Source organism: Prionailurus viverrinus, chromosome C2, assembly GCF_022837055.1.
Source record: "Prionailurus viverrinus isolate Anna chromosome C2, UM_Priviv_1.0, whole genome shotgun sequence".
In the NCBI taxonomy this organism is placed as follows: Eukaryota; Metazoa; Chordata; class Mammalia; order Carnivora; family Felidae; genus Prionailurus; species Prionailurus viverrinus.
The window spans coordinates 124,662,280-124,677,484 of NC_062569.1; the positions used below are offsets into that span (position 1 = coordinate 124,662,280).

At 37.4% G+C, this 15,205-nt stretch overlaps 1 long non-coding RNA gene and 1 pseudogene across 2 annotated transcripts in view; both read left to right on the forward strand.

Moving 5' to 3' along the window:
- The first annotated feature begins 1,907 nt into the window (after positions 1-1,907).
- Positions 1,908-15,205, forward strand: part of LOC125175176 (uncharacterized) — a 31,663-nt gene continuing 18,365 nt past the window's right edge. For both annotated transcript variants that reach the window (XR_007155682.1, XR_007155681.1), the window contains exons 1-2: positions 1,908-1,972; positions 3,558-3,673. This is a non-coding gene — a long non-coding RNA (uncharacterized LOC125175176). The remainder of the gene's footprint in view (positions 1,973-3,557; positions 3,674-15,205) is intronic.
- Positions 11,254-12,590, forward strand: LOC125175175 (tubulin alpha-1A chain-like; annotated as a pseudogene).

The following is a 15,205-nucleotide window of genomic DNA, read 5'->3' on the forward strand; positions in this document are numbered from 1 at the left end:
TTGATATGTACATGTACAAACACAAGGGAATAATAATCAGCTTTGAGAAAGGAGGAAATCCTGCCATTTACCATAACATGCATCGAACTTTAGGGCATTATGCTAAGTGAAGTAAACCAGACAGAGAATGACTAATACTGCATGATATCCCTTATATGTGGAATCTTAAAACAAAACAAAAAAGTCAAACTCAGAAATAGTAGAAAAGTAGTTGGTAGTTGGTTGCCAGGAGCTGGGAGGAGGAGGAGTGAATAGGAAGAGGTTGGTGAAAAGATACAAATTTCCAGCTATAGTATAAATAAAGTATGAAGACTAACATAAAACATGGTGACCATAGTTGATAATACTGCAATATATAACTGAAATTTGCTGAAAGTAGAACTTAAATGTTCTCAACTACAGCAACAAAGAAAGATAAATATGTGAGGTGATAGATTTGCTAATTAACTAGATGGGGGAATCTTTTCACAATGTCTATGTATATCAAATCACCACTATATACATTTCAAATACGTTACAACTTTGTATATCAATTATATCAATTATAAGGTTTTTTTTAGTTGTTTTTTTTTCACTACAAAAATAGTTTTCAGAGAAGCTGCAGGGTAAAGTGAGTGAGCACATAGAAATGGCTTTGTTACAGCTTGGGAACATTTCCCTAAATGGTCAATAGGATGACACAGGTGTCCACCAGTTGTGGTGATAAAAATCTTGCTGTTATATTACTTATAGGAGGTGTGAAAATATATGAGTGCAGATAGAAATAGCAATTAAAAATATGTAAGACCGTTAACCTAACAGACAAAATTGGCAGAGAAAAAATCATTTGCTGCCACAAAAAAAGAAAAATAATTGAATGCTCCAGATTTTAGTGTCAGCTTTCATCTGCGGCTATTTAGTCGAAGGCAGGAGTCTACAGAGCAAAGATGCAAGTAATAGCAAATAATCGCATATGAGGAATATTGCCAATAACTCAGGGTTATGAGCAAAAACAGGTATATCCTCTTTTACGGTTTTTATATTTTGTGCTTTTTTTGTAAGTTCAACAATTTACAGTTTTTAAGGCTAAAGATCCTGGATGTCCTTGTATGAGAAAAATAAGTATCAGAAATTATTTGGAAATTCTTGAAAAATATTTAAGAATCAGAAAAGTTAATTTTTATGTTCTTCTAATTATTAAGAGGACAAAAATGTTTTTACAGTTAGAATTTTAAAATTCTTGCAAATTTTAATGAATTTGTATGGCCCCCCAAAATAAATAATTCTTATTAGTTACTCTGATGCAACCAGGCAGTTTGAATGAGTTTATACATAGTACAGAAACTAAAGAGCAGAAATCTTGTCTGTAGTGCTCACGGAAGTCAGTTAGTAGAGACTTAATATATATTTTTCAAATTAATATATAGGGCATGTGAAAACTTGGCAACTAAATGTGGTGAATTATTTTAAGTGCTTTTGCATTTAAAACACTCTAAGGAGTATTATAGTTTAACATTGCACCCTATTATTTGTTTATTTAGGAAAATGGAAAAAAGTAGATTAAAACTTAGGTCAGTTTTTTTTTTTAAATTTTCAGTTTGCCTATTCATATAGTAACACTATGGGTTGTTTGATTGAACCTCCCTTTTCATCCTTTTTCTCCTATGCTTTTATTATAAAGGTTGCAAAAGCTCGTAAACTCAACTACTCAAACTCCAGCTTTCCAAACACTTTTGCTGCTATGGATATCCATATTCTCACTTTCCCACTGAAAAATTTAGGTAGATATCTGCTGATTCTGTCTTTTCCTCTAAATGTTTCCTACTTCTATTTGCCCAGAAAACGATATGAGGCCTATGTCACATCACATGATGTCACAGCCTTCTTGTGACATAGGACAATAAGGTGTATATGTGAACACCTGAGAAAGATCCTGGATCCTGTTGGCATAACTGAGAGACTGTACCAGCCCTGGATTGAAGATCTCCAAATTGTAATTATGTTAAATAATTCTTTGGGTATTTAAGTTTTAATTATATGGTTTTCTATTGCTTGAAGCTGAACCCATACCTAACTGATAGAGATCATACATCTTTTAGTTACCTATCTTTTAAGTCAGATATATTTCTCAGTTTGGGATTTCACAGAGACAAATCCTGAGACTTGGATTCAAGTGCAAGTCTTTTATTTCTGATGTGATCCCAAGGAAACATCACTGAGGAGTGAAGGTGTGAAGCAGAGAAGGGAAAGAAATCAGTAAAGGAACATTGGAATAGCTTCTTAGAGACCCAGTTAAAGTTCTGGCTGGCTTGCAACTTCTGAAGGGTACAGTCTATGATGGAATGAGTAAATCCTGTGGTTAAGGGCTTAATGTCATTAACTCCCTTACCATAGAACGAAGGCAGTGGTATGTGCAATCTCAAATCTTTAGACATTGGAGCAGGTAGAAAAGTAAACCCAAATTGGAGATACTTTACAATACCAATAAGGATGAATTGTCCTTTCTCCCAGTATGTAGGGGGTGCAATACAAGCAACTTGCCATCAAGTGACTGGTGTCTAATGAATTACATCTAAATCTCTGATAGTTGAGTGTAGCTACATAGGCTCAGCAATTACAAATTAGTATCATTCTCACTTCCTATCATTAATTGATCTACAGAAAATACCTCTACTTCTCAACAATATTTATATGCCCTTAACTATCACATTCTCTATCACTTTAGAGAAAGAAATACTAAGTCCTACCTGTGAACGTAGTCAACTTGTTTATTCTCTAGTATTACATAATAAAGTCATTCTAACATAACCACATTGCTAAGCCTATTAATCACTTCTTTAATATTTTCTAAGAAATTTCTTCCAAGGAAGTGTTAGAACCTTAATCTTGAATCTCAGGAGAATACCCCATATCAATAAACTGCCTTTTCCTGCCTTTAATTCCTCTCCCCACCCTCTATCATGGTGTACCAGTTTTAGCATTCATTTTCAAGCACTTTCTCCCAGTACTTTCTACTGTATATAATATACAGATTCTGTAACTCATTTAGCAAATAATATATTTCCTCCTAAAGTATCCACCAGAAAATCCTTATCCCATGTATCAGTGTCTGTTCTTTACCCAGCAGGGCCCTAACATCAGTGTAAGAGCCTTGCCAGGACTATGAATGCAGCTCACTATGTACTTCTGTCAGCAGTTGGCCCTCCCACTCTTAGAAGAAAGGGTCTTTATATCATACCAAGCTAAGCTGATAGTTGGCTGCCTCAGGCCTGTCACTTTTATACTACAAGGCTTCACTGCAGTTGTCATACGCCAACCAATGCCATATGCTTATACCATTACCCATATTTCCCAAAGGCTAGAAGTATTGCCTGAACTCAGGCATCTCATTCCCCTGTAACTCATTCCAATTCACCACAGGTGAGACTCTTAGCAGAGATATTTACAACACCACAGCTTACCACCAGTTATAGGGTCCTTATTGCCATATAGCTGGTGACTAATCCAGTTCCAGAATCTTGTCTTGAGGGTCTTGTCTTATGACCATTTTTGGCATCAACTGTCTATTTGGATTCCAGAAGCCATTGCTGAGACAAGGATTCGAGTACAGGTACTTTATTTGAGAGGTGATCCCAGAAAGCACCACTCGGGGAGTGGGACAGTATGACAGGAAGGACAAGGAAACCAATAAAAGGTAGGTTATCAGACTAGGTATCAATTTGGGCAAGTGGCTCAATCTTATTAGGGCTGTTGGAAGAGATGACATCATCACAATCAAGGGGTGGAAAATCTGAGGTATTTACCCACTAAGTCTCCTTCTGTCATTGCTGGAGCATTTACTTGCCCTTTCAGCTGGCCTTGTGTAAGGAGCAAGTATGCCCCCCCCACCCACAAGCTACACCAATGCCCTCAGCAGAGTCACAGATATTCACAGTAAGCAACCTGCAGGGTTTAGATATGTGCAGAAGGGACCTAGGACAGACATGGGCTACATCTGTTTCTTTTCTCATAAAACTAGGAAGGGTATGATTATGCCAGATACAGAAATCTACTTCTAGCCACATGCCAAAGCAAAATAGGGAAACACACACACACACACACACACACACACACACACACACACACGCACACACATTGTGATGAAAAGTGCCTAAGAACTACTTTCTCTAAACGTATTTTAGCAACTATCCCCACGTTCTGGTGCCTGAAATCCTCCCATTTGTTTTATCCCTTTAGCCTAAACTCTTGATATACTTTGTACAAAAGTAGGTTATACCTGGAAAGAATAATTCATTAAACCATTATAACAATAAAATATAATGCATAAAATAGGAAAATAATAGTGTCATTTAACTACCAAACTGAGGGTAGATTCTGGCATTGAGGCACACAAAAAAAAATCACAAATCTCTTTAAAAGCTAAACACCCAGAGATGTTCCTAAATCCATAAATTTAAAAATATGTTGATTTTATATATAGACTTCAATCAGTCTGTTAAACTCATTAACTGGCTGCATGACTCATTCCAACATAATAGCCTATAGCAAATAAGCAGATTACGATGTGCTATTTCATTTAATGCTAAACAGTAGGTAATGGCCACTACTCTGTTTTCTAACTGACTTTTCCTTACCCTCCTTTCCAATGCCCATATCCATCCCCACATAGAAGGTGCTACTTTATAAGTAAAAAACATCATGTAACACTTTGGTATAATCAATTTGTGTCCTTATTGGGAGTTCAAGGGTTAAAACACTCCACTCTTCCATACAATAGTTTTTTTTTCCCCCAGTTTTCTCTATTTTACATAGTTTTGCTTTGGGATTTCCTTCCCTAAGTTCTTTCATGTAGCTATTACAGTAAAATAGCCCTGAAATTTTCTTTTTCTTGAAAAGGTGTCTACTTTCAGAAAGCAAAAAAGGACCACAATGGGGAAAACAGAGAGGAATATGTGGTGTTCCTTACAGGACAGCTCTCCTTGAGGCCACAGGGAGAAACACCTTGAGAGAGGACACTTGACATTTTTGAGGGTGCCTATATAAGTTGGGGTCCCAGTCAGAAACAGATGGTACATCTAAATGATGATAATTTGAGGAGGATTTAATTAAGAGGCAATTTACAAAAATGAGCGTAGTGCAAAGGAAGCCACAAGGGATAGTGTAGTATCTCATGCCATTACCATCCATAGGTTTTAAGGAGCAAAGGGAGCAGTTATAGGATCCCAGTGACTCAGAAAGCTAGAAAAAACTGGAGAAGGCTCCTACAAAAGCTAACACTTCTGTCAAATGATATAGCCAGTCCATGGAGACACTGCTAGGAGAAAAAGAAAGAAAGATATACCTTCATATCTCTCTCCTCCCCCACTGGTCTGTTGCCTGGGCTTTCTATTGGCTACCCAAGCTGAGGCCAGACAATAAGGGGATGAGTTGATGGAGTCTGCACAAGTCAGCATCAAGGCATAGAGCAGGGTGCAAAAGGATGGAGAGTAAATCTGAAAAAGCGCTGGAATATTTCTAGCCCACAGCCCTTATTTATAGTTGGGGAAATTTACCAATGTATTAACTTTGTAAAATTTAAGGACCACCTTCCAATAAAGAAGCTTTAATATTAGACATGTGTTCTCTCTGATTGCTGGAAGCTATGCTTCATCATGTAGGTGCTTATGCCAGGGAAGTAGAGCGATGTTAGAATTAATTCTGACTGTCCAGGGGAAGTAGTCAAGTGCTGCCAGTAGTAGCCTCCACAATCCAGGCACAGCAGAGCCAGTGGAAGAACCCAGCACCCAGTGGTGGCAGCCTTGGCCCTCTACCCACAGATATTTCCTTAGATGACCTTGCCTAGGCTTCTAGCCAGTTAGGTTTTCTGAGTTTTTCTGAGCCTATCTGTCTAGCTTTCCTGTTATATTTGTTTATTTTTTTTTCCAAATGAGTTGTTTGGCAGTTCAAATTCACAAGAAACAATCTGCAGTTTCTGGAATAAATAATTCTGACTGGTGGGGACAAAATGATACCCTGAGTAGGTTGCAGAGGTGACCCTGGAGGGGCCACCATGATGATACACACAGGGCATCCAGAGTTGTACCACAGTAATCTAGCCTTAAACAATCTTGGTAAATAAGATGGAATTTAGAATTATTCATCTTGCTTAATTAGGGCTGAAAACAAACAAACCAAAACTTCACCTACTATTTTAGGAGAATAATCTTAACACCCAGCATGACATAGCATATCTATGATTCACATCTTCTCTATAGTAATCTGGAAAAAAGAGCTCATTGAAGGCTTTGAGAAACTGAGCAACTACCATAAGGACAGAATGCCAGGAAGGACGCATTCAAGGGCTGCAGGTTGAGTAGATGCTTCTGATGGCACTGGATAGTTCAAAGAAAAACAATGAGCAATGGTCTAAATCCCCAAATTCTTGGCTCATGTAATAGACTGAAACCCAGGAAATTTCTACAATTAAGGTAAAGAATAGTTTACCTTCTTCAATGGCAGAGCTAAGATGGGAGTGCCCATTTGAGATTGCAGCTACTATGCAATCTGAAATAATAACTCATTAGTGTCTATCCCACATTTCCTAACCTCTTACCCTCCTTCTTACCAGCCCTTACCCTCTGTATGGTAGAAGTCTGACAATGAGATGTATCATTGAAAAAATAGTAATGGGGAAAGGCTTTAGTGTGCAGGGTGAGAAGTGCAAAGAGGTGGGGATGGAGAGGTCTTAGGCAGTAGAAGGTGAATGTAGTAGTGACCAGGGAGGGAGCAAAAGGGGAGCTGGAAACTTCCACTGTCAAGGATGATCAGGAGACCTTTAACAGGGCCACTTGTATGCATTCAGAAAGTTTATATATGAATAAGGCATTCCTAAAAGGATATAAGAAAAGAAATTGGAGAAGAGGAGATAAAGTTTTTCTTGACATTAGGTTTTCTTCCTGAATTTATTTAAGCAATACCATAGTATTTCTGTAAGCTTCTTACAATCTTTTAAAATAGCTACTTTAGGCACAAAGATTTATTTATGGAGATTTTACCAAAAAACTTCTATTTATTTATCAGTTCTCCATAAAATAAAGCGATATTTTGTTCTTTAATATAACTGTATGCCTAATGATATTCTTCTAAAACTTAGGTGGCCCAGTGATACTGCTTTTACGGATCCCTCATTCCTGATGCTTTTCTTTAAATTGAGTACTGGTTTTATAGTATTACAAAAACATTCATGGATAAACTCTATTATAGCCAATTGTCAAGAAATAATCATAAAATAGTTTAATCACTATATTTTTTGTGACAGAAAATTATGTATAAGGAAATCAGAATAAGCTGATTTTAGAAATCAGTATAAGCACAATATAAATGTAAAATACTTTCATATATAATCTTGAGTCCTGTTAAAGAGGCATGGGGCAGGGGAGTCAATTCCTAAGTAAGAGAAATTTAACAGTTGAATAACCAATATTAATTTTTAAATGTTCAGTGGATCTGAAATATCTGCAGTATAAGTCAATAAAATTAAGATGTTCTAAAACTGAACTTTTTTCAACTCAATCCAAGTTTCTGATCTCCCCACTTCATGCAGAAATCTTTATGAAGTCCACCTGAGATTTTTACTCCCTTACCCTGGTTTGTTTAAAGTAGTTACCATATTGTTTAACTTCCATCTCAAAGTGTTCACAAAGTCATCTTAATTGCCTCACTTGGGCCCTGACTGCTTGCTCCCAGAAGCTCACTCAGCTCCCTAGGGACCTTCAGTTAGGACGGGGCATGAACTGTTTATGGCAGAAGAGTCTTTGGTGGCAAGCAGCTGTCAGATCTGGGATGATCATTTATGGAGAAGAACGGCAGGGTTTACTGCTCCCTTTGAGAGCACAGTCACCTCAGCTTTCCACAAGTTCAGCTGGCAACTTTGCACCACTTACCTTATGGAGACTTCTATGAAATTCTCTACGTTGTATTTAGTCACTGGCAAGCACATGGCCCTTACTCTCAGCCTTCCTGGGTCCAGGAATTTTTGGATTACTTCCACGTTACTCTGGTGGAGTGGGAAATCAGGGGATGATCTGGAAGCCATCCTATGTCCAGAACTCCTCACTATGCTGCCATAGTTTTTCTCCCCCATTCAAGCCTCAGTATGGTAGGACATCTTTGTGGGTTGCTACTCACAAACTCAGTTATAAAATAGAAGAATCCCTGTTTCTTCTAGTTCTGAAACACCACACCTTCATAAGGAACTCTAGCATATCTACTCCTTCCTTTTGAGGAATCACTGAGCAGTGGCAGGATTAATGTCTCTTGTATTTTTCCTCTCTTTCTTCAGAACTGGACACCAGGATTTCTCAACAGCCCCACTATTAACATTTTGGGCTGCATAAAATTTCATTGTAGGTGTGGATGTCCTGTGCATTATAGGATGCTTAGCAGCATTCTTGGCTTTTGCCCACTACATGATAATAGCACATGCCCAGTTGTGACAACAAAGTTTGTCTCCAGACATTGCCAAATGTCCCCTAAGGGGTGCAAAACAACCCTCCACTGAGAACCACTGCTCAACACTGACTATATTTCCTAGTATAAAGGTATTTTGTATATACATAGTATGAGTTGAAGAAGGAAGATAGAAACCTGTTGTCTATTAAAATCTCTACAATCTGTACTGTCTCATCATCAATGATATCATTTGAAACCTAGTACTTAAAAACAGCTGGGGACTTTCTTTTCTAAGCAGTAGACTGTAGCCACAGAAATATACTTCCATTTACCATCAAGATCAGTAAAGGTCAAACTGTGGCCTAGAAAACCAGATTAAAAACATATTTAGTTAATATTTCACATACTCCCTTGCCCAGGTTCTAGCACACACAGTTTGAGAACCAAGAGGAAGAGACTCACATTGTAGTTGTTTATTCTCTGTTGAGGGTTATATTGGCCTTGTTTAATATGGACATTGCTGCCTTTCTAAATTAGAATCATGGTATTCCTGAGTCTAAAACTATAGCATTAAAACATTAGATAAATCTCACAACCTTTGAACATTTCTTCAAGGAACTCACATCCTGACTGCCCCTCTAACCATCATTCTTTCTTAATTCACAAACCGTTAAAAAGGAATCTACATTTACTGCTTTTAACTTCCTTACTTCCTTTCACTCCTTAATCCATTGTAATATCACCCCACCCCACTAAAACTATTAGGATCACCACCTACAATATACAATATATACTCTCCTGTCCTCGTTTTCTTGTTTCCTGACCTCTCCATATTTTCTATTATGACCAGTTTGACTTTCCATGAGTGGCCTAACATTAGGCAATCCTATAACAACCACTGTATCAATTTCCTTTCATTTTACTGTCAGTGCTGATTTTTCCCACTTTTCTTCTCTCAGAGACTCTCTTTTTACTTGTTTGGCACACTCTGCCTGAGGTAAGCATCCCTTGGTGCTTCTGTGATGGGTATCTTCTACTGCTTACTCCAGATTAACTCCTGGCTCTCTCACTTTGCTCTGTGCCCTAAGAAGCAGACCTTTAGGTCCTATATCAATGAGCTTCCATGCACTATGTCTTCCTTTGACCAGCTTTGGCCAATGGAGATCACCAGCAGAAGTTTAGAGAGAAGGAAGAAAGTCAGATCCGGTTATGTATTCCCCTCCTATGATATCTCCTCTCTGCCTGACTGTGCCCCTCAACAGATGGGCACTGTTTGATGGCCACTTTCACCCTATATATCTTTACATCTGGCTTTAGGTATAATTTACTTTCTCTCATCTATTTAGGTCTAAAAGATGTAATAGTTATTGCTGTTAGTAACATCTTCCTTCAATATCCTTTTGGTTTCCTTTATCCTGCCCATCCTTTTGCAATCCATCTCTTTGTAAAGGCACCCTCATGAAACTATTCTAATTATTATTGAATGTGTCCTAAGCTTCCTCTTGGGACCTTGAATATGATAGCCACCAATATACTATTATGACCCTGTCCTTCTCTCCAAGGTCACAACTTGTATATATGATTTTCTACTGAATTTATATAACCTGTGTACTCCACGGGAACTTCAAATTCAACATGCCCAAATTGAATCTATTATCTTCTTTCTCCCCAAAGCCACATTCCTGGAAGTTAATTTGACTCTCCCATTCTCACTATATATATGTATTAATTTAATCATTAAATCATACTGAAATGGCTTTCAATCTGTCCTACTTCATCTTTACCACCTCTCTCTTAGGTTAGGTATTATTGAATTTATCATTCAAACTGTGAAAATAACCTTTTAAGTTTCCTGTCTCCTGGCTCACTACTAGTGAATTCCTCTTCTACACTAGTAGTGTGAACTATCCTATCTTGAATAGCTGACATAGAAACTTTTCTAAGATATTTTCTCATTTACATAATAAAACCCCCAGGATCATATAACTTATGACTCATCTTATGATACAGTTGCCCTGCAGTCTCATACCCATCCATCGAGCCCTTCCCCTTCTTAACTTCTGGAAATGCCAAATTCACATCCTCTGAATACATCATATTACTTTGTTTCTCTATTCTCTTGCACATGTTGTTTGCACATGTTAGACTCATTAGATGAATATCTCATCATATTTCATTTATTCGTATATAAGCTCCATCTCTGTGAAGCCTTACTGATCTCAAATAAGCTTCACTACTCATTCCCTTGTACTATATATGTAGGCAGTAATAAATATGATAATATAATTTAGTTACTTATATTTTTTATATGTTGCTAAACTTGAACTCGTCAAGGGTGTGGACCATTTTTATTTTTTTATTATTTTTTAAGCATTACATTTATTTACTTATTTTGAGAGAGAGAGAGAGAGAGAGAGAGTACAAGTGGGGGAGGGCAGAGACAGAGGGAGAGAGAGAATCCCAAGCAGGCTCTGAACTGTTAGTGCAGAGCCTGATGAGGGGCTCAAAGCCATGAACTGTGAGATCATTACCTGAGCTGAAATCAAGAGTCAGATGCTTAACCAACTGAGCCACCTGGGTGCCCCAAGGATGCAGACCATTTTTAAAAAGCACTTCGCATTTCATGGAACTGAAATCACCTTATCAGAAATTATTGGTCCATCAGATTGTTTACTCTTTCCACGTAGAGAAAGTATTATTTAAAAATAAAAAATTTACATTTCATTTAATAAGTTATATTCTGGCAGGTTTTGTTATATTGACTGCCTAGGAGTCCCACTGTAAGAAGCAACAACCTCCTGTTTTCCTCTCTGCCATCTGCTTGACAGCTGCAAAGGATCAACGATGCTTGAATGCATCTCCATCCATGTTGGCCAGGCTGGTGTCCATACTGACAATGCCGTCTGGGAGCGCTATTGCTTGGAACACCAATAGTCCTATCCACCCCCATAGTCAAATGCCAAATGACAAGACCCCTGGGGGAGGAAATGACTCCTTCAACACTTTCCTCAGTGAAATGGATGCTGGTAAGCATGTGCCCAGGGCAGTGTTTGTAGACTTGGAACCCATGGTCATTAATGGACTTCTCACCTGGCACCTACTGCCAGCTTTTCAACCCTGAGAAGCTCATCACAGACAAGGAAGATGCTGCCAATAACTATGCCCAAGGGCACTACACCATTGGCAAGGAGATAATTAACCTTGTCTTGGACTGAATTAGGAAACTGGTTGACCAGTGTACAGGTCTTTAGGGCTTCTTGGTTTTCCACAGCTTTGGAGGGGAAATTGGTTCCAGGTTCACCTACCTGCTGATGGAACATCTCTATGTCAATTATGGCAAGAAGTCCAGGATTGAGTTCTCCATTTACCCATCCCCCCACGTTTCCACAGCTGTAGTTGAACCCTAAAACTCCATCCTCACTACCCATACCACCCTGGAGCACTCTGTGCTAATGAGGCAATCTATACATGTCATACAAATGTTGATATTGAACACCCAACCTAAACTAACCTGAATAGGTTAACAGGTCAAATTATGTTCTCCATAACTTTTTCCCTCAAATTTGATGGAGCCCTGAATGTTGATCTGACAGAATTCCAGACCAATCTGATATCCTATCCCCATGTCCAATTCCCTCTGGCCACACATGATCCTGTCACCTCTGCTGATAAAACCTACCATGAACAACTTTCTGTAGCAAAGATCACTAATGCATGATTTGAGCCAGCCAACCAGATGATGAAATGTGACCCTTGCCATGGTAAATACATGGCTTGCTGCCTGCTGTTCTGTGGTGACATGATTCCAAAAGATGTCAGTGATGCCATTGCCACCATCAAGACCAACTGTATAATCTAGTATATGGATTGGTGCTCCACTGGCTTCAAAGTTGGTATTAATTACCAGCCTCCCACTGTGGTACCTGGTGGAGAACTGGCCGAAGTACAGCAAACTGTACATGCTGAGTAACACCACAGCCATTGCTGAGTCCTGGGTTCACCTGGACCACAAGTTTGATGTGATGTATGACAAGTATGCCTTTGTTTACTGGTATATAGGCAAGGGCATGGAGGATGGAGAGTTTTCTGAGGCCCATGATAACATGGCTGCTCTTGAGAATTATGAGAAGGTCGGTATGGCTTCTGTTAAAGAAGAGGGTGAAGAAGGAGAGAAATACTGAAGTTAAAAATGTCCCAAAAGTGCTGCTTTTGCAGGGAAGTTTATTGTTTTAAACATTGAAAAGTTGTGTTCTAATCAGTTAATTTGTATGTAGCAGTATATACTCTCATATACAATTACTGACCAATGCTTGAAAATACAATGCTTTTTTTCACACCCAAGCTGTCCGTTTCTCTGATGGGTTTGAATAAAGTATTCCTTGTCATTTTTAATTTTTTTAAAGTTTATTTAGCTTGAGACAGAGAACAAGAGGGCTATGGGCAGAGAGAGATAGGAGACAGAGAATCCCAAGCAGGCTCTACACTGTCAGCACAGAGCCTGATGTGGGACTTTAACTCGGGAACTGTGAGATCATGACCTGAGCTGAAACCAAGAGTCTGATGCTTAACCAACTGAGCCACCCAGGTACCTTATGTATTCCCTTGTCTTAAATGAAAAATATAATAATAATAATAATAATAAAACAATTAATCAATTATATTTTGGGGTATTGTCTTTAAACACATCTCCCATGTAATTGTAACCAAAATATCAATCTTATATTTCTGTTGGAAAAGACAATGTTTTGGCCACATGCCAGAGGAAAAAAATCAGTATTGTAGGCATGATGATTTCTTTAAATCATTTTTGTCTCTCTTTTCTGGCCTGTTTCTTATAACTTTACTATGAAATGTTGCATGTGAATTTAATCATAATTCACTTTCCTAGGTATATCATAATTAAAGAGTTAAAGTTCCATATATTAAAGTTCTTACTTAAATTAGAACCAAAATTAGTGTTATTTAGGTATATGTTTTGTTTATTTGCTTTTAGTTAATACGTTAAGCCTAATTTCCATTCATTTTTGGCTCTCAAGAAATGAAAGCATTTGTGGTTTTAAAGTATGTCTGAATTTTATAAATCTTGCAAACTTTATTATTTTTTCCCAGAGATATGCTGCTAATCAAGATATTAAACATAATTGATTCAAATTGGTATTTGGTCTTCACCATTAAAGTACAAACAGAAGATAATTTGTGAATAGTAAGTCTACATTACATAGATTAATATAATTGTTTGCAACTAAAATACAATACTTTTCTATAATGCTGCTAATAAGTTTAATTAGAATATAATCCTGTGTAATGTAGATATTTACAACTCCTTTAAAATTATCCTTTATTAATTTCATAGAATAAATATTTCAATGTCTCTAAACTTGACTCTAAATTTGAAGTTTAGGAATCCATTTACAAGTTTTCTTCAGAGGAGATTCATGATTCCTCATGACAAGTATTTAATTATAAATCATCAACTGAAAAAAACCATAAAACTTTAAGGAAGTCTTATACAAAGCTATTCTGTTATCATAAAACCTTAATTAATAACTGCATAAAGTTATAAATATAGAAAAATTTAAAATTAATCAAGCAAATGTTGAAGAAAGAGCATTAGATTTTTTATTTCATTTTTCAAACAAAGCAGCAAAAGTCTTGGCTGGGAATTATATAGTGAAAAGCACCATCAAACAAGCAAATTAAAAATTGGTAGAAGCTCTTTCAAGGTTATATCTTAATATCCTTGAAAAGAGACACTTGAAAATTGCCAGAGCTTCTGAAATCAAGTCTGTGTAACCCACTGAACAGATAGATGAAAACATATGCACAGAAAGTATTTTAAAACATTATATCAAAATAAATGTATATATTATGGAATTGGATTCAACATTTTCATGGTTTAAATATAATAATAATAAAACAAGAGACTTCAAAAAAATTGGACACCCTGAATCAAGTCTCCTGAGGCAGGATACAGTGGTTTAGAAAGAGAGCCCTGTAGTCATACTCCTGAGTCCCCAGTTCCATCACCTACTAACTCATTAATTGTGATCCTCATGTTCCTTTTCTCATGCAACAAGACTCATGAAATCTCCAAGAGTTATTTTGCCAATAAACTGAGGCAGTGAATGTAAAGCATAGAGCAAAGTCAATTGCAAACATTCATACATGTTTGTTACTAGGTAGCATTGGAAGAGGTATTGGTGGTGTTCCCTTCCCTAGGGACAGATGTTTTCCTGTGCCCTTAGGAGTCTTTTGGTTTGAAAAGTTTAAGAGGCATTGAAATACGGAAGCATTATATATCTCTCAAACTAGTTTATTCACTTTCCCGTGGTCATGTGTCACATTTTCACCTCTGATAACCATCACTTAGGCATTTCCCGTCATCTCAGTTTTTGAAACCTTACACCCCTTATAGTTATGTTCTCTTTTTTTCTTGGCTTCTTCTCTGAATATTCTAGGTAAAAGTAACTTCTTCTTCTTCTACTGCAGGCATTATGTTTCATGTACATTTTTTTGAGTGCGTATGATTATCTAGAGATATATACTGTCTTGTTTTCTGCTGACAAACAGCCTAATTAAGTGAATATTATTATTAGTCCCATCTTTCACATGAAGAAACTGAAGTTTATATAGATTATATTTATTAATCAAATCACCAGTGAGGAAACAGCTAAAAAGTGGCTGAGACAGATCCACCAGCCTCCCGTGTCCACTTTCCGAAATGGCTTTTCCCAACTGCCTTAGTCTCAGATATGCCACTAATAGACCATCTTGGGTTGCCACTATTTGTATCCAT